At 37.2% G+C, this 19,571-nt stretch overlaps 1 protein-coding gene across 1 annotated transcript in view; it reads left to right on the top strand.

The window, feature by feature from the left end:
- Nucleotides 1-19,571, top strand: part of LOC107719797 (fibroblast growth factor 14-like) — a 43,951-nt gene that overhangs the window by 24,071 nt on the left and 309 nt on the right. The window lies entirely within an intron of this gene.

Genomic DNA, 19,571 nt, shown 5'->3' with positions numbered 1-19,571 from the left:
AACTACTGTTCAGGGTTTCAAGTGCAGGTCAGTTTCATCTGTAAATATACTATTGTAGTTTTGTCTTTGTTTACTTAGTAAAGCAGCAACAGCCCATTGCTCATCAGTCATCACTCAAAATACTGTATAAACAATGTACTTTTAGAATACTAAACTGGTATACTTAAAGTCTGCTAAATTGGAACAACTAATTTTGTACTTAATGCACTTTAATTGTGTGGAAGTATTGCTGAAGTCCAACTAAAGATATACTGAACAGTGTTGGGGAGTAACTAGTTACATGTAACGGCGTTACGCAATTTAATTACAAAATAAATGTAACTGTAATCAGTTACAGTTACTAAGAAAAAATGTGTAATTAAATTACAGTTACTTATGAAAATGTTAACGATTACAAAGGGGATTACATTTGAATATTTACACACATCCACATACAGATTTAATTGATTTCTTTCTCAAATTGCACTGACTACTCTGAGACATACGGCCCTATAATTTCCGTGATGCGGAAAACACAGACTGGTTCGTAGATTCCAGTCATAAAAACGGAATTCCTATAAAACCATAGTTTAACCATGGAATTTGTAGTAAAAATAAATACAAATGGTAATCCATTTGCCAAAAAAAAAGATGGTTACTGTACTTTTACTATAATAAAAGCATGGTTAATTTTGTAAGGAAAAAACATGACTCATGTTCAGTATTAGGATTTTTCTATAAAGATATTGTAGTGATGTACTCATTTTGACATGTAGGCAATTTAGAAAGTATAGTTTTGTTAAATCTTGAGTATTAAAGTCATGAGAGAGATAGATATCAGGGCAAAATAAAGAGACTGAAAAGAAAAATGGAAGTGAAGGTGCAGTTCAGGAGAGAACTTTTAATTATTTTGCATGTCCCAAACCTAAGGATTTAAACCTTTTTTTATGTGAGGTCCATACAAAAAATAGGGTTGTCCATGTTTCAGAATTTGTTGTGGGTGTATGAGTGTGAGATTTCCCGGCTTGAAATTTTTTCCTAGTCCGCATTCCCAGTGGCTCAGACATTCGGTTTCGAAGAGACACCAATGTTTCAAAAAGACACCAATGTTTCAGGAGTTTCAACTTTTTTACTAGGGTTGGATGAATGTTTCATAAAACATCACAAACTCTTGCCTTTTCTTTATGCTGTTGTAGATAGCAATGTTAAAGCCATCAAGCTGGCAACTCTACAGAAAAACACATTCAGCAATTAACAGAGTTTGAAACTGTAGCTTGCCAAACTCCAAGCTACTCAAATAGCATCAGCCTCAGGCTACCATTTTGAAAAAGTAGAAAAAGTATCAACAGTACAGTCTGCTAACAAAACTTCATTGAAGCTTTGTACGGGGAAGTGTTTTCTTAATTGTGTAACTATCAGATTATATATTGTAGGTTTTTAATACAGTTCAAATATTTCAGGGTCAGTAAGATTTTTTTTTATTGTTAACAATATGAGAATATGAAAACACATATCAATTCAACATCCCCACCTACTCTCCCTCTGTCCCTCCCTAACCCCGCAGTCTCTTTACAAAGTCTGTTATGCTTACCATGGCTGTATTTATTTGATCAAAAATACAGTAATAACAGTAATATTGTAAAATAGTATTACAATTAAAAATAATTGTAATATATTTAATATAGAATTAATATAATTTTAGAATAGAGAATTTATAGAATTTACTCCAGTCTGCAGTGTCACATGTTTTGTAACATTACAGACTGTCAAATTTGATCAATTTCATGCATCCTTGCTTAATAAAGTTTCTATGGCATTGTGCCTAAGGTTTACCTTTAGTGCGAGTCTATAGGATTTTTCCAATGGTTTTATTGTCTGTTTTATTGATTGCTTAGAAGAACAATATATATGAGCAATATTGATGTGTGCGTAACTAACTTCTAACTAAATATTTAATTTGTTACAAAAAAGTAACTTCAGTGAACACTGATAGCTCAAATGTATTGGTAAATTGTTTAACCAATTGAACCAATTTGCGTAAATGAATCTGATTTCCCATCAGTACTTGAAAAAGGGAGGACATTCTAGTGAAGCGTGCTTGATTTTTCCATCAGCTTGCTTGGTTGTAAGGCTGTCATACAATCTCACTTCAGACCTTGAATAACTACTTCTCTACAGATGTCCCCGTCAGTGTTCCTTCATCCTTTTATCTCACTGTTCCTTTTTTCCTCCGTTCACACTTGTCTACAGAACAAAGTGCAGCATATTTTTGTTACACAGTGTTTTTGAACTGCTTGTGAAAGTGTAATGAGCACCGTTGCAAGCTCAATAAGCTGTTTCCATGCCAGCCCCTCAGGCCACGAGTACAGACAGCTTCCCACAGATCTGTTCTATAACTTTGTCGTCGCACCGGGCCGTCACAGAGATGAAGCTGTGCTCAGAAAATGTAAAGAACACAGCACTCCTTCACCCCTTGCAGCAAACAGTACGCTCACACAGACCCTAGAGCTCTAGAGCATCTTTTATTTCCTCTCAAAATGAAAGAAACATGTTATAAAGCACTGTACAGAAATCAATAGGGAAAGCTTGTACCGTTTCACATCATTCAGATTAATTTTACCTCACAAACCACACTAGAAAGCAAAGGCAGTAAATGTTCCAATATTGTCTTCTGTTGCTTGATGTCATAACTACATGTTGTCATTATTTGTTCATGTTGTGAATTCATGTTAGCAATTTTAGTTATTTTTGTAGGAAATTAAACCGAGGGGTTTAAGAGCCATAAAGCAAAATAACTTTCCACTCTGTGTTTCTGAGATGCAATGACACAATTCAAGGTACTGGTGTTTTTTCTCATCTCTTCCAACATTGTAGGGATGTTCCAGCTATCATATTGTCGATTACCATAGAAAATAATTTGAACTCCTTTCTCAGTGGTTTTTAAATACAAACAAAAGTCACATTTACAATAATGCACTTGCAATGGGCAAGGCAAAGTATTTAATTTTTCAGTACAAAATTTTGTTTTATGTGAGCTGTAAAGCTCTCTAAATTGTCCTGTGCTAGGCTAATGTGCTTTTAGGGTGTGTCTCAATCAGCTCCCTAACTCCCGAGCTCATGAATCAGTATATCGTGTACACGAATCCGGACACTGGTAAGGACCCTGACTCACAACACATTGGGGCAGTGATTACTCAATTTCCGGTGACATGACTATGTGCAGCGTCAACGTAAATCGTTGTAGAACGTCACCGCTGGTATTAAAGTGCCCCTATTATGCCATTTCGAATATTGCCTTTCATGCAGTGTGTAATGTAGCTGTATATAAATGTAAGCTATCTGCAAAGTTGTAAAGCCAAAAGTGCACGATAAATAAAATTATTGTCTCCCAAAAGAAAGAATCGACTCTGAACAGCCGAAACGAGTTGTCAGTAATTCGAATCCCAGTTCCGTGATGGCTACACATCACAGGGTAACACATTTGCATAATACCTATGTTCTGCGTGGGCCGGCCGCAAACAACTTGACTTGTCCTCAAACACTGTAGCTTGTTCGTGTGGTAAACATCATGTCGAGAAGATGCTGTGAAAGTAAATTCATTTTATTTACACTTTCGAATGATGAGGCTGAAAAGAATCAGTGGTTAAAATAATTTTCCACTGTACCACAGCAGTACAACCCCAATCTTTTTTGTGTTCCTGTCATTACTGACGACTGCTTCTCTAATCTCGCGGAGTTCAACGTGGGATTCACAAATAGTTTGCTCTTGAAAGATGGCACAGTACACAGTTTTTTTTGGACCAGTTGGCTCCACTGAATCACAACCTGAAAGTATGATTAATAATTGATGTTTATATTTTCTATCGAGAGTTCAAAATACGGAACTTTGGCAATGGGCGTATCGTTTCCGACACACGCTGTACGCGGTGGACCAATCACAACAGACTGGGCCATCTGACCAATCAAGAGCAGAGTGGGTTCACGGAAAAGCAAATATAGGTTTCTGCAGTAAAGTAATGGGAGTTACCAGATCGGTGGGCAAGATGAATAGATGAAGAGAGGTGTGACGTGGGCTTTCTTTGGCTCATTGAAGACCACTCTCACTGCTGGATTCTGGATCAGTTGCAAAGGTTTGATAGTACATGCCGGAAGGCCCGCCAAGAGAGCATTACAATAGTCCAATCTGGAGAGAACGAGGTCTTGGACAAGGAGAATATGCTGAAATATAATTTTAAAAATTGTCTTTTCGAATCTTCTGTCAAGTGTCATTATATTTACTGAGTTGTGTTTTATGTTTCGCACTTCAGAAATGTGATGTAATTTACATCACATTTGTGATGTAATTTCCGAACTGATTGCACTGCATTATATGTATAATCATTGTCTACTTTTAACTGTTTTAAATTCATTTTAAATCAATTTTTAAATCATTTTAAATTCCTTGTTTTATTGTTGTGATTATTTTTTATGATTATTTTACTTCCTTTTATGTAAAGCACTTTGAATTACTATTGTGTATGAAATGTGATTTCGCGATTGAGACAGCCTTTAAAATGGCTGACTCCCGGATCAGTGCCTTGACCACTGAACTAGGGAGCTGATTGAGATGCACCCTTTGTTTTGCTTAACCAACATAAAGCAATCAACCCATTTCTGATTTTGTGCACGTGTTGCAGAATGACAGGAGCTGGATATAGCTTTGCCCAGATAAGGCTAGGAAGTAGTTTTTTCATGCACACATGTAATGTTGAAGTCTTGTGGCTATACTTTCAAAGTGTTAACGTTAATTTAATTATATAGATTTCCATTGTAAGTGCATTAGCGGAAAATTGCTTGTTTTTATCAATTTTTAACAACTTGTATCAATCTCCAACATTGCTTTAAATATTCAGGCTATAATTTCAGACTAATGGTTCTATGAGAACTTTGACAGGGGTAGGTCATAAATAACAAACACACACAAAAAAACAAACAAAAAAACAAACAAGTGTGCACAACAGCTGCTGTTGTAGCAGGGTGAGGTGCACAGAGGGTGAAATGGCAGGACACCGAGGTAGTGATTTAAAAAGACAAGGTCACGTTTTCATTGGAGCACCCATGTACTGTAAAAGCAGATGACAGATTAATCTCACTACATTTAAAGAGGTTATTATTAGCCAATGTAAAACATTCACTCCATTTCATCAAAAGCACTAATACATGATCGCAGATCTCAGAAAAATGTTTTGACTAGCGTTTTATAAGCATGTGAATATCTCCCGCAATAACTGTGTTTTGTTTATGCAATAGCATTAAATATACTGCATCCTTACATTTTCGCTTTATTCATTTATCCAGAGTGACATACGGATCCTACAATATTTGCTAGCTTAGTTGTGGAAACAAAGTTTCTTCTTAAAATCAAAGCCAGTTGGCCTTTTTAATCTGAGTTATGGTCTATATATGTCACAGCTATAACCGTGGATTGGAGCGTCTGAACGTGTTTCTAAGCTCTTAGCGCAAGCTGTGGCATTTCTGTATGCACCCGCTACGAGATGAAAAGCAAGATACAGCGTCTCCAGTTGTTTCTCAGAAGATATCTCTGAGGCCCAGATGGTTTTGTTCGGTAACGCTCCGCATAGCACAGACGCTCAACCCACACGATACCTTTAACAGCGTGCCTCATCCCCGTTGCCAGACGGGGAGATATTTTCAACCGTTCGGGATCCCTCCACAGTCTTGTTTTATAAACATATACGAACACCCACTCCCCTTCCCACATACACGTCTGCTCTGACAGCTCTGGCAGCTTTTCTCTTCTGGGCTTTAGATGGTTTGTGTGTGTGCGATGGGGGGTGGCATCTCTCAGTTCTCTATAAACACAGATAGACCCCCAACATAATCACTTCTCTCCTACCACACAGTACATTTGGACTGCGCTGCCTGGCTTAGATCTGCTCAAAATTGGCTCCACAGGATCTACAAGACTGTTGAATAGATGAGTGTAGGGATGAAAGACCGCTGGGTTGGTTTACAAACCATGTTCAAAATCCAAAGATCCAACCTTAGGCCTCCCTTTTGAAGTACTCCTCCATCGACCTGTATTCGTGAGCAGGATCTAATTGTATTATGGGTGCTAGTATTGAAATATCTCTGGCCTTTGCGATACATTGCATGCCAAAACATTGTGTGGACAATATTACTGTCATTTTGTAGCAGTGTTACTTGGCATAATGCACAGAGTTGCTTCTCATTTTAATGGGCGTCCTATTAAAACGAATGCTCTGCCAGGAGTCGTAACTCCTGCATGTCACCCGGCGTTGTTGACCGTAGATCTCAATTACAGCACGTTCATAAAGGGCCTTTTTATAATGTGTAATGATGCTGCTGTTGTGCGCAGTGAGCCCCTCCTTTAGCTGACGTTACATCATTAATCTAAGTACCTGAAACATCTGGGGATGCAGCTTGTGACTAGGAGCACAAGGGAAATTTAAGTCTGTCAGAGCGGCTGAGATGTGCCCAGCCCTCATAGATAACGAAGGGAAAAAAAGATCTGGACAGCAGTTCTCCGCTCTGATTGGACACTTTTTTCCCCCTGTGTATATAATACTGACTAAATCTAATAATCAGAGCTCTGCCAGGAGTCGTAACTCCTGCATGTCACCCGGCGTTGTTGACCGTAGATCTCAATTACAGCACGTTCATAAAGGGCCTTTTTATAATGTGTAATGATGCTGCTGTTGTGCGCAGTGAGCCCCTCCTTTAGCTGACGTTACATCATTAATCTAAGTACCTGAAACATCTGGGGATGCAGCTTGTGACTAGGAGCACAAGGGAAATTTAAGTCTGTCAGAGCGGCTGAGATGTGCCCAGCCCTCATAGATACGAAGGGAAAAAAAGATCTGGACAGCAGTTCTCCGCTCTGATTGGACACTTTTTTCCCCGTGTATATAATACTGACTAAATCTAATAATCAGACACAAGTAGTAAATATTTCACCTTAATTTGTCTCCAAAATAATTTTTTTAAGGTAAACCCATTGCCGTTAATCTCATAGCTTTCTGTGAGGGCACTTTGTCTGATTAATTTAAACAGTTGCATTGGATTTCATTAATGTAGGCTATGGGATAGTTTAGGATTAAACTATATTCCAGTGATGATACAGAGGCATTTTTCCTTTGCAGGTCAAGGAATAAAGCCCTATTTAAGGTTAATGCATGCTTATAATTACTTTGATTCACATGAGTATAATCTGTCTTAGAGCAATGGACAAAGAACGTCATTGTATGTTGTATGTAAGATGCATTTTACCAATCTCTTTTAATGTGAAGCCCCAACAAACACCCCAAACATTTATGAATTTAATGTGCTGAAGTGCTTAAGTGCTGAAGAAAATTTTGTGTATTGTTAATTTCTGTATGTACACTATGCACTGCACCATGGGACATATCAAAACATTTTAAAATAGGTTTTAATCTTTTTCATTTGACTGTTGGGCAGTTTGCATATTCATCACAATTATAATTGAAGGGTTAAACAGAATTTTAAAAAATGAATTAAATGGAGCTAAGTATATATATATATATATATATATATATATATATAGAACAAACTAAGAATTTGATGTGAAAGATGACACATTTAATAAGGTTAGGGGGGAATATATATATATATTTGTGCTGTCAAGTTAGTGCGTTAACACATGCAATTAATTTTTTCAGTTTAACGCTTTAAAAATATTTAACGCAATCAACACAGGGGCGGAGCTAGAGTTGGCCACCCCACTCACAACTGCTGCTTCTGTCTCTTTTTTTTTTTGACAAGAATTGTGTTTATTTAGACCAGGGGTGTCCAAACTACGGCCCGCGGGCCAAATGCGGCCCGTGGATGAATTTTAAGCGGCCCGCAGCTGTCTTAATAGTCTATGTTATATATGGCCCGATATATATATAGGTAGAAGCATCCGGCCCCCCAGTGTTTCCACATCGTCGAATCCGGCCCTCTTTAGGAAAAGTTTGGACACCCCTGATTTAGACGTAGAACTCCAACTTCGCCTCAGTGCCAGGCGCTAGTCAAACAAGCGTGGAAAAAGTACAGGTGACGAGGGAGCGTCAGTGAACTGCGGTCAGATGAGATGTTGTCATGCCATATGTCAGTAAAAACAAATTTTCCAAAATGTCCTGTCAGCCGTCATACTGTGTTAGCATGTGCTCTTCAATTGCACACACAAATGCGGCGGCACACATTATATTATTTACAGATGCACCGATTGCAATTTTCTTGGCTGATTCTGATTTCCGATTTTTTGGAAGTGTGACCTGCCGATACCGATTTTTGCCGATTCCGATTTTCTTTCTAAGAAATATAATTGACACATTTCCCACTATGTTTATAAATGGTCATTTTTTCCCCCCTAACCTTATTAAATGTGTCATCTTTCACATCAAATTCTTAGTTTGTTTCAATTAAGTCAGTTAGAATAATAAGAAACTGTAGAGTTGTTACCATTCAAATGAAATTAGTGTTAACAAACGTAATGTATTAGATGCATTTACAAAGACAGTTTATGAGCAAAAACAGTCAATATTTTCAATTGTCACTTAATTTTAACTTCTTGTTTATTTAAATACTATTGTATAAAATCAGTGTCACATTGCAATCGTGTTGATATTGATATTCTGGGAAACATGGCCGTATAATGTTGCTTGCCTAAATCATATTTTGTAAATATCTTTTTTTTTTTCTACAGCAGTATGCATCTATAAATTTCTGTGAGTTACTTTGTGTGTGCTGTCTCTCTCACACACTCACTCAGGCTGTGCAAGCCTCATCTGGCACAACATAAATACATTATAAGTCGCCGTTTACACTGAATACAATTAAAATTAGAATCATTCTCATGTGAAACAACATGTTTACGCGACTGTGAGTGTGCGCGTGGCTGTGACGTCATTGCCGGCGCCGCTGGCAATAAAAGGATCGGCTCGGAATCGGCAAGACGTAAGACTGACCGGCCGGTCACCAATCCGGGCCGGTCATGGGAAAAATCGGCCGATTCCGATCACTGGCCGGTCAATCGGTGCTTCTCTAATATTATTACAAATATTTTTAGATATTTGCTCCATTGTGTAATTTTAAGCAACAGCTGATCTCCATTTTATCTCACTGCTGTCAAGAAGTGATTGAGGTATTAAAGGAATTCGATTTAACCTTCCTAAGGGATATCTTTTTTATTAAAGGCATAGTTTATTCAAAAATGAACACAAACATTTTGAAGATTGTTTCTGAACTGTTTTTGTCCATAAAATAAATGTTAATGGATGCCATTGACTTTTATTGAATGGACAAAAGCACTGAGGCATTTTTAAAAATATCTTTCTTTGTCTTCCACAAAAAAAAAAGAAAAGAAAAAAGAAAAACCAAATGGGTTTGAAAAGACATGAGAGTGAGTATATGAAAACAGAATTGATTTTTAGGTGAACAATTCCTTTAGTTTTTTTTACCTTATCACAATTGTACTGTAAAGACAGTACAGCAAATGAATATCTGTCATGTTTGCACTGTACCATGACTTCAGTACATTTACATTTTACATTTACAAGTTTTCCTCAGGGCTTCAGCGATGTCATCCCGATGGGGCTTCTTTAACTGCCAGAGAACAGTATTCCCATGCTTGTGGAGATGGATGGTTTAAATATGCCCCGTGGTGCAGTTCATATTCCTTTGTGTAGAAGGTTTGACAGATCTCTGTGAGCAACGCTCTGGACCAGTGAAAGGCAAAGTCTGACTCCCTAGGTGCGTGTAAGAGCCCAATTTGAAACAACAAAGAAAAATTATATCTCCTGTTGAAATTGGACTGGAGAACAGCCATATCACTCAGACTCCATCTGTGTTATCTGGAGAAACAAAAGGTTTCAACAGATATGTTATATTGTGGAATAAAGCTTAATCTTTTTTAATCAAGATGTGCCATTTGTCTCCACATTAGGGATGTGTGGAAAAAAGTATTCCTCTATTTCCTGAGCATTAGAGTGGGAAATCTTCATATCCTTCCTGTATTTTTGGCTATGCGAAATGAAATGCAGGTTTTCAAAGAGTACGGTCCAGCAAATGTCATCCTAGATTTTCATCCATGATAAAGTGCATATCTCCAACCAGACTGCACGTACTGAATCTGCCAAACAGGCATATCAAGGAATTATTGGAAACAGCTAATACTTCAATGAATATTCTGGCTAACAATTCAGAACAGATATTGGATGGAAGAGAGGAAATAATAATTTACACTTTTGCTCACACACACACGCACAAATGCACACATTCTCCCACTCAAGATGTGCCATTTGTCTCCACATTAGGGATGTGTGGAAAAAAGTATTCCTCTATTTCCTGAGCATTAGAGTGGGAAATCTTCATATCCTTCCTGTATTTTTGGCTATGCGAAATGAAATGCAGGTTTTCAAAGAGTACGGTCCAGCAAATGTCATCCTAGATTTTCATCCATGATAAAGTGCATATCTCCAACCAGACTGCACGTACTGAATCTGCCAAACAGGCATATCAAGGAATTATTGGAAACAGCTAATACTTCAATGAATATTCTGGCTAACAATTCAGAACAGATATTGGATGGAAGAGAGGAAATAATAATTTACACTTTTGCTCACACACACACGCACAAATGCACACATTCTCCCACACTGACACAAGCTGTGAATGTGAGGTGGAAGGTGACTCACTATGCTCGCTGGCAGACAGGATTCCCTGCTGGAGGAAAATCCTGTCTACTAGGGAGACACATGTATGCATATACAAGATCAAACCAGCCCTGCTATATTTTTAGCTTGAACCCACAACCCAACAGAATTTTTCAGAGGACTCTTAAAACTGTGAAATGGAGTTCTCCCTCTTTGCTGCCTTTGACATCCCAGCTCATGTGCCTGCAGCATAGTCGCTAGTCCAAGCCGAACAACTGCCACTGAGATGCTAACAGACAGATATCTCCAGGTATTACAGGCTTTCTTGAGTCACATATTTATTCTATAAGTCAGCGGTTCTCAATTCCAGTCCTCGCGTACCCCCGCTCTGCATGTTTTGCATGTCTCTCTTTGTTAACACACCTGATTCAGATCATCATCTCATTAGAAGTGAGCTCCGTGCATGAACTGTGTTCCGATTGACATGGTCCCTACACAGTGTCCATTGCTCCCTACTCCCTGAGCAGGGGAAATCCGTTGAAGTTACTTCACTTCGGAATATTCATTTACAGATTTGTGCTGCGCCGCTGCCTACAGCATCTTCACACACATACGAAACTTACTAGAGAAGCGTGAAGTGGGACATAATATACCTCTGTAAATAAATACAATTTAAATTCACGTCTCGCACACTTAAATGCCCTTTGTCTGGAACATATACGCTCCCTTCAAACTGGAATCATGGCGGAATATCCGGTAATGTCCACTTCGCAGGGCACTTACAGTCAAATATAACAAACGTCTGAAGCAATAAGAGAAACATACAAAATGTGCAGAGCGGGGGTACGCGAGGACTGGAATTGAGAACCGCTGCTATAAGTAAATGCCAGTACAAATCCCAAGATCAGTCATGTTGGTTGTTTTGAAGGATGAATAAGAGCAAAAACAAATGACAAAATGTGAGCGGGTGACTGTGCAAACCTTGCTGTCACAATGTTTTCAGTGATTTTCAGCATATTAAATGCTATGGTTTAATAAATGATTTGCAGCCAGGGTTATGCAGCTGCTAATGTATTCTAAGTGGTTTTTAGCATCTTCCTAGGTGGTCACCTTCCTTCAATGTAAGTCTATGGATTTTTTTGCATCTATTTTCTTAGGAAAGAAATAGCACACTTCTTGACATCAAGCTGCACAATTTGAAGTATTATTCATGTCCACAGAATAAGTGATGCAGGACAAGTTGGCCACTGAATAATACTTAGGGATTCCTCAAGCTGACAAAATGCAGTTGTTTACTGCACAAATATTTGATGCATTTTTCAAATCAATCCCATGATGCAGCTGAAGGCCTAAAGGCAAAATCCATGTTTCTCTCTTAAGGCATTGGACTGTGTGTCATCTACATCTCTGTCAGGCTGACAGCTAGGGAATTGTGCGCCGTGTGACTGCCACAGCCCCGAGTCCTGCCTTCCTGCAGTCTGTCAGCTTGTTAGAGAGCCCTCACATCTCCTGGCTAGTCAATAATGACTGCTGGATTACTCCTTTAAGACCAGACTGGCCTCAATTTAAAGATCAACAGCTCTTTGGTGGCCAGCCCTGGCTCACAGGAAGTTTATCCATTGAGATCTCCCTCAAGGTCGAGCACTGTGTGGAGTTCTTAGACTGACTTGTGGCTGTGGTCATTCACAGGAAACTGTGCCATTTGTCTTTTTTTTTTTAAATCATGTCTTTTGAAAAGGTTACAGTTGAATTTAGGGAAATAATATTTTCCCACCTCAGACTGTAATAGCCATAGACATTGAAGTACCACCACAGGGCAATGTGTTTCCCCCAATATTAAGTAGTGGTCAACAATATGGTTTTATTTATTGATTTATTGATTTTTATTCTTGTGATTATGCCTCCATTTTTGTACAGTTACACTACCATTCAGAGGTTTAAGGTTAATACCTTATAATACCTTAAATTTTTACTACATTAATTAAAAAATATTTTTGAAATAAGTCTCTTATGCTCACTTATAAGGCTGCATTTAAAAAAAATCAAAAATACAGTAAAATCAGTAATATTGTGAAATATTATTAAAATTTAATAATGTTCTATTTGAATATATTTTAAAGTGTAATTTATTTCCAGTGATGGCCAAGCTGAATTTTCAGCAGCCATTACTCCAGTCTTCAGTGTCACATGATCTTTCAGAAGTCAATCTACAGTAATAGTTGAAAATAGTTGTGCTATATACTATTTATGTGGATTTTTTTTTTTAAAAAGCATTTATTTAAAATGTTTTTTTTTGTAACAATTTACAGTAAATGTATTTTCTGTCACTTTTGATCAATTGAATGCCCAAAAGCAGGCCAAAACAAGTAAACAAAATGAAATACTGATAAAGACTGATAAATGGGGACATGCTAATTGGCTGATATTCTAATGAAAAACATACATTTAAAAATAAAATAGTTCTATTCTTATGTTTTTATGCATTACACATTAAACAGTTTAAGTTAAACTTATCAAATAATGTGATCAAGTTTAGTATTGTGTTAAATATATCAGTAGTAAGTCACAGAGACACACATAGTACTCAAATGGCACCGTTTTCAGAGAATGACCCTGCTACAGTAAGGGTGTCCTTCTCAGCTCTCTGTACCAGCCTGTGGCAGTGTGAACTGGACTACAACCAGCCATTCAATATTAGTGTCTCTCTGTTCTGAGAGCTTTATGCATGATGTATCACTCAGACAAGAGCGGCATAAGTACTGCAGACACTGAGATATCCTCAACAGGGTAATAATTTGTTTGTTTACCAATACTATAGTTGGTTTGCATTGAAATGAGACTTGATTCAAAATTTAGAACCTACAATATAAACAGAATTTGCTGTGGCACTTAAAGCAGAGACACTTAAAGTGCACTCAGAATCTAGGGACATTGCCTTTCATGGAGCTGGTGTTAAAAATCTACCACACAGCCGAAAGGTCGCTCTCTTTAGGGAGGCTGAACGGAGAGTTTCAAGTGCTTGCGGTTAGACTGCTCTTCAAAATTAAATTAAATTAAATTCAAGTTTATTTGTACAGCGCTTTTCACGATACAAATCATTGCAAAGCAGCTTTACAGCAAATTAAGTTTCTACAATATTTAGTGGTAGCTTATCAGTGGTGACTGTCAGTCAATGTACATATGGCAGAAATGTACGGAAAAATCAATTAAAGACGTAATCAAACAGACGATTAACACTATTAACAGCAATTATTATATGATGCAATCAAACTTATAGCAAAATGTAGTAGTTCTGTATGTTGTTTCAGGGTTGGCATCATCTGAGGTCCTCTGAGGGGTTGGCATCATCTCTTCTCAGATGTTCTGGATCCAGACTGAAGCTTGTGTAAATCCTAGTTATTGACATCCCGTGTCAAAAACAGAGAAACAAATAGAGACATAATTAGCGTAGCTGCTGTTCCAACCAAGCAAAATTGATTTGTTTAACCCAAACTAAAGAATAATAATGTGCATTTGATCAGATATAACTGCAGTACAAGATTATGATATGCATTATTTGAATGCTTGGCCAAAGAGATGTGTCTTTAATCTAGATTTAAACAGAGAGAGTGTGTCTGAACCCCGAACATTATCAGGAAGGCTATTCCAGAGTTTGGGAGCCAAATGCGAAAAATCTCTACCTCCTTTAGTGGACTTTGCTATCCTAGGTACTACCAAAAGTCCAGAGTTTTGCGACCTTAGGGAGCGTGATGGATTGTAGCGTGGTAGAAGACTAGTTAGGTACGCAGGAGCTCATTAAGGGCCTTATAGGCAAGTAATAATATTTTGTAACTGATACGGAACTTAATAGGTAGCCAGTGCAGAGACTGTAAAATTGGGGTAATATGATCATATTTTCTTGACCTGGTAAGGACTCTGGCTGCTGCATTTTGGACTACCTGTAGCTTGTTTATTGAAGATGCAGGACAACCACCTAGGAGTGCATTACAATAGTCCAGTCTAGAGGTCATGAATGCATAAACTAGCTTTTCTGTATCAGAAACAGGTAACATGTTTCGTAACTTGGTAATGTTTCTAAGATGGAAGAATGCTGTTTTTGTAACATGGGAAATATGATTTTTAAAAGACAAGTTGCTGTCTAATATAACACCCAGATTTTTGACTGTAGAGGAAGTAACAGTACACCCGTCTAGTTGCAAATTGTAATCCAAGAGATTCTGTGTACTGTCTTTTGGTCCAATAAGTAATATCTCTGTCATATCCGAATTTAATAGGAGAAAATTATTGGTCATCCAATCTTTTACATTTTTAAGATTGGATATGGACAAAAGGGAATGAGCTCTTAGCTATTCATCATAAAAAAAAAATCACTCCATAATCAACAAAGAGATGAATGACAGAGAAGAAGGATTAATAGTAGCACTTAAAAAAATATGTGTTTGAATTGGTAATCTATAGCATGTTCGGCACTATAAGTCACTGGATGACTGACAAGAAGTATCATTGTAGCATTTTGTACGCTTTCCCAGGCTTGATATCATGCCAAAGAGCTCGCAAAAGTAGAATAATATGCAAATATGAATATTATTGAGTCAGAAATGAATGGTGTGAATTCACATGTCTGCCACCGAAGAGAGTGAACCGTAACACACAAAGTGCTGTGCTTGAAGCTCCACCCTCATCTCGAATTTTAACAGGAACAAGCTAGTTTTTCCGATATGCCTCCTTTTGTTTGCACTGCATTAGATGGATTACATGAGCACAAAACCGTCAAAAAGTCTCTCGCGGCCTTACCCTATCATTCCTCATGAAAAGACACCCATGTCACATGTTGCCAAGAGGCTCATCAGAGCCTGCCGATACAATACATATTTATGTACCATCCATATTTAACAGCATCCTTTCTCTTGTTTGCTTGGTTGAGGAAATTCAGTGAAGCTCATATTATGTGGCTCGCTTTTGATGTTTCAACATGAGCAGAGTTGTGAGGGAAGCTCAGTCTCCTCAAGATTAATAGACTTGATTCAACCGTTAACATTAAACAATTTCCAATTTTTCTCTGTTAGTGAGAAATGATTTGGCAGGCCAGCACGAGGGAGCCCAGCCTGCCACATTTTTGCACGTCTCACTCGCTTTCTCGTGCTCTGTCTCCCCCTGTCTATTTTTTTTGTATTCCTAGTTCAGCCCAGCCTCCCTTAACCTTTCTTTTCTCTCACTTCTGTCTTTTCAATCCTTTGCTCTCCCTCTCTTTCCCCCATCCCCCGTCTCTCTGTCTGCTCTCGGAAAGGGATGGGTTGATTATCTGTGTCTGAAGTAAACTGGCCTTTCTTGCATTGGCCAAGGTCAATTACGGCCACACATTCAAAGCAGAATGAATGTAAGGGGTGAATCGCAGGTGCAGTAGATCGACTCCTCCTTCCAAGCTGCTTCTTTCTACCCCTTTTCATCTAATTTTCTTTAATATATGTTCAGCTTACCTATTTCAGTCATTTCATCAGTTTTTAGATGCATATTTGGAGAATATTTTGGAGCATTTGCACATTCATAGGAGAACGGTTGATAGCCCGGTAAAATGCCAGAGGAGCTATATTTAAGTTTTTACTTACAGTCCTCTAATTATTTCATAGTAATTAAATTCTCAACATGCTCCTACTGCGATCATCAACCCTGCCCATGTTGAATTGTTTCACACAGTGACTCTTGAAACAAACAAAAGACCCAATGTATATGCATATTCGAATACTAAAAATAGTGACGTCTCTCTTCAACAAAATAAAAAGGAAAGAAGGGAAAAAAACTTAATTGTTAGGCAGGAGCCTTTCAAGCGTTACCATGGTTACACGATAGAAAGGTATGTGCTGTTTTAATAGCAGGCTGTGAAAAGAAAGAGCTGTCAAGAAAAAAACATCTGCAGAAGGCGGTTAAAAGCATGGATTGCCTCTTCCTCATAGTGTTTGCTGTCAGAGATCAAAGTTAGACAGTGTGACACATATCACCTGTCTAATTTGTTGGCCAGGATGCAAAATTAAATAAAGCTTTCATCGTATTGACCGCCGCTCTCTTTGTGCCGACCCATGGGAGACGTTTGCAGTCAGCAATCAAGTTTAGCAAGCAAAGGAGGTTTAGCCTGCTCAAAACTGGATTCTAAATAGATGTAACGCTAAAACGATACAATTAACTGTTGCTTTAATCTTTTTTGTATAATTCAGATGTATATATTTTATAAAGATGTTTTTTAAGTTAGTTAAGTTTTACGTTAGCAACTTTTTATGTGCACTAGCATAAGTGAGAATTAACACATGGAATCAGCTCTTCTAATATGTAAATTGACCAATCAGAATAGATTTGCTAATTGTGGAATGTTGTTTGCAAAAATGCAGCTGAAATATGCCTTCTTCCATGTAAATAACCAATCATTATCAGCAGTAACCTTTCAAACCAATTTGCTGTCAGTATCACTTTAGTGTGTTTAAATTCTGCTTGTGATTAACACAACAGGTGGAGAAAGACAAAAACAAGAATTAAGCAACAGGTTTAGAAAGACTGCAGATTTATCTGAATTGGAGTCCACATTACTGAAGGATGTCAAAACAACCAATTGACTGCACATCTCTGTGATTGTCTTTTTAATTATTGGAACATTTTTTAATAGCAAGAAAATTATTTATTAAATTGGGTTCATGAGTGGTTTGTTGTTGTGTTTCTTCCTGCAAGAGAAGAATTTAGTGGGGGTTTTTGTAGGCAGTCTGTGTGTATGTCGCTCCGTCTCCATTCATTCATTCATTCATTCATTCATAATCAATTTAAAATGGAAAGTTAGAAAGTTGCTAAGATGAGAGAAAAAAATTGAAAGTCATCATCAAAACAGTGTTAACAATTTTTTTCATTAAGTCATTAAGTTGAATTATTAAGAAGTGACTAATTCTGTCTGTGGTCTTGATTCCTCTTTTATTAAAATACACTTTAAAACACCATTTGCATTGTTTCTTTTTGAAATTTTTTTAATTTTTTATTTTTGGTATAAAATTTTTTATATTGTTTAATGTAGCTGCCATTTTGCTACGATTGTTTTGTATGCTGTAATGGATTATAAGATAACTAACAAACTGGTAAGATTTTAAAACATTTTCGTCTTAAATCTTTTATCGCCATAATTATTTATGTGGTGAATTGTTGTGTAACTGCACCATATCCTTTAAATGTCCATCTAGTTTGAACTTGCCGCTTGCTCGCAACTGCTGTGTACACGGAAGCTTTGCGTTCAAATATTTCAACTCAAATCAGTATTTCATGTCTATTTACTTATGTGGCAAGTAGCCGTGTAATAAGCAGGATAATGTACATCCAGCTGGTTGTTATCGCTGAATAACCCCCTTCAGGGTGATACCCTGTCGGGGGTTATTCTGCGATAACAACCGGCTAGATATACATTATCCCTTATGTGAAACAGTAGGGTGAAAACCGGATGTGTTTCAGTATATTGGATCCGTGCAGTTGGTCTTCAAGGGACAGCAGCCTTATTTACCTATTGCTATCTGTCATTATTAAAGGGATAGTTCACCCAAAAATGAAAATTCTGTCATCGTCAATGGCAACCACCAACTGTTTGATTACCAGCAATCTTCAAAATATCTTCTTTTGTGTTCAACATAAGAAAGCAACTCATACGGGTTTAGAACGACATGAGGGTGAGTAAATGATGACAGAATTTTCATTTTTGGGTGAACTATCCCTTTAATGTTAATCATGTTTGATTGATACAGTGAAGACTATGCTGTGCTTTATTTATACACTTTCTGTAAAAAAAATTACAATTTCTGTAATATTTCTTACTACATGTTAAATAAACATAGCCTACTGTAGCTGAATAAATTAAAAGTTTCATTCAAATGTTAACAAATGAAAAAAAAAAACAATTTATTTGTTCTGTTGTGCTTGTAATTTGCATCTTTTTCTTAATTTTAATAACAAAAATAAAATAAAAATAGCTATATCGAGGTTAAATTTCTCATTCCGTGAAATTAGATTTTGGTCATATACCCACCTCTAGGCATATCCCACTAAATGGAAGCAAGCTGATTATAGTCAGCCTTCTCTAGTTATTTATCTTATTATTGAATACTTATTTGAGTTAAGTGCTTATTGTAAATATGCATTTATTAGATTATTTTATTTAGTGCATTTGTATTTTGCTGTTTTTGTATATAGTTGTACAATAAAAGCATATCAACCAGGTCCGGTTCCAGAAATAAATCACTGAGGGTGCTTCTGAAATTAGTGAGGTTGCTCTAGTCTTAATGCACATTTTCACATATTTTGTCCCATCCATTGCTATAGTTATCATTATGTCAATCACTGCTATGTCAAGAGTGAATCCCGCATAAATATGCAGATGTCATTCCCGAAACTTTGCAACGTGTGTGTGGCCGAAAAACAAAAGTTTTGCATTTTGAATGGATTATAGCCTGGAAAGCTCTCAAAGAGCGCTCCCTTTATAATCACTAAAAAGCTGTCACTCTTTGTTCATTGCGATCTCACAAAGTTGTGTTATGACCAATGAATCTCTCTACACTGCTCAGTCAATCTATTATTTACATTGTGTATACACTCTGTATGTTATAATAAGAGGATTCGACTGTATAACTAAATTGTAATACAATTTTTCATGTGGTAACATCTAATTTATTTGATTTTATTCAACCCAAAAATATAAACCTAATCAATCTATATTAGTTTACAGTGATACAATGAAATTTAAGGGATAGATCAGGTGGAAATAGCTCCCTATGATAACATTTGCAGGTTTGCACTTCTTAATAGTGTACCATAGATTCTACAATGTTTTTTTTTGTTTATTTATTTTTCTCATCATGCTCCTTTTGGTCATTTTGCGGCCATCCAGTGCCCCTGCCTGAA

The sequence above is a fragment of the Sinocyclocheilus rhinocerous genome, unplaced genomic scaffold (genome assembly GCF_001515625.1).
Source record: "Sinocyclocheilus rhinocerous isolate Xijiao unplaced genomic scaffold, SAMN03320098_v1.1 scaffold421, whole genome shotgun sequence".
In the NCBI taxonomy this organism is placed as follows: domain Eukaryota; kingdom Metazoa; phylum Chordata; class Actinopteri; order Cypriniformes; family Cyprinidae; genus Sinocyclocheilus; species Sinocyclocheilus rhinocerous.
The sequence above is the reverse complement of the archived record's forward strand: the minus strand, read 5'-3'. Positions and strand labels throughout refer to the sequence as shown.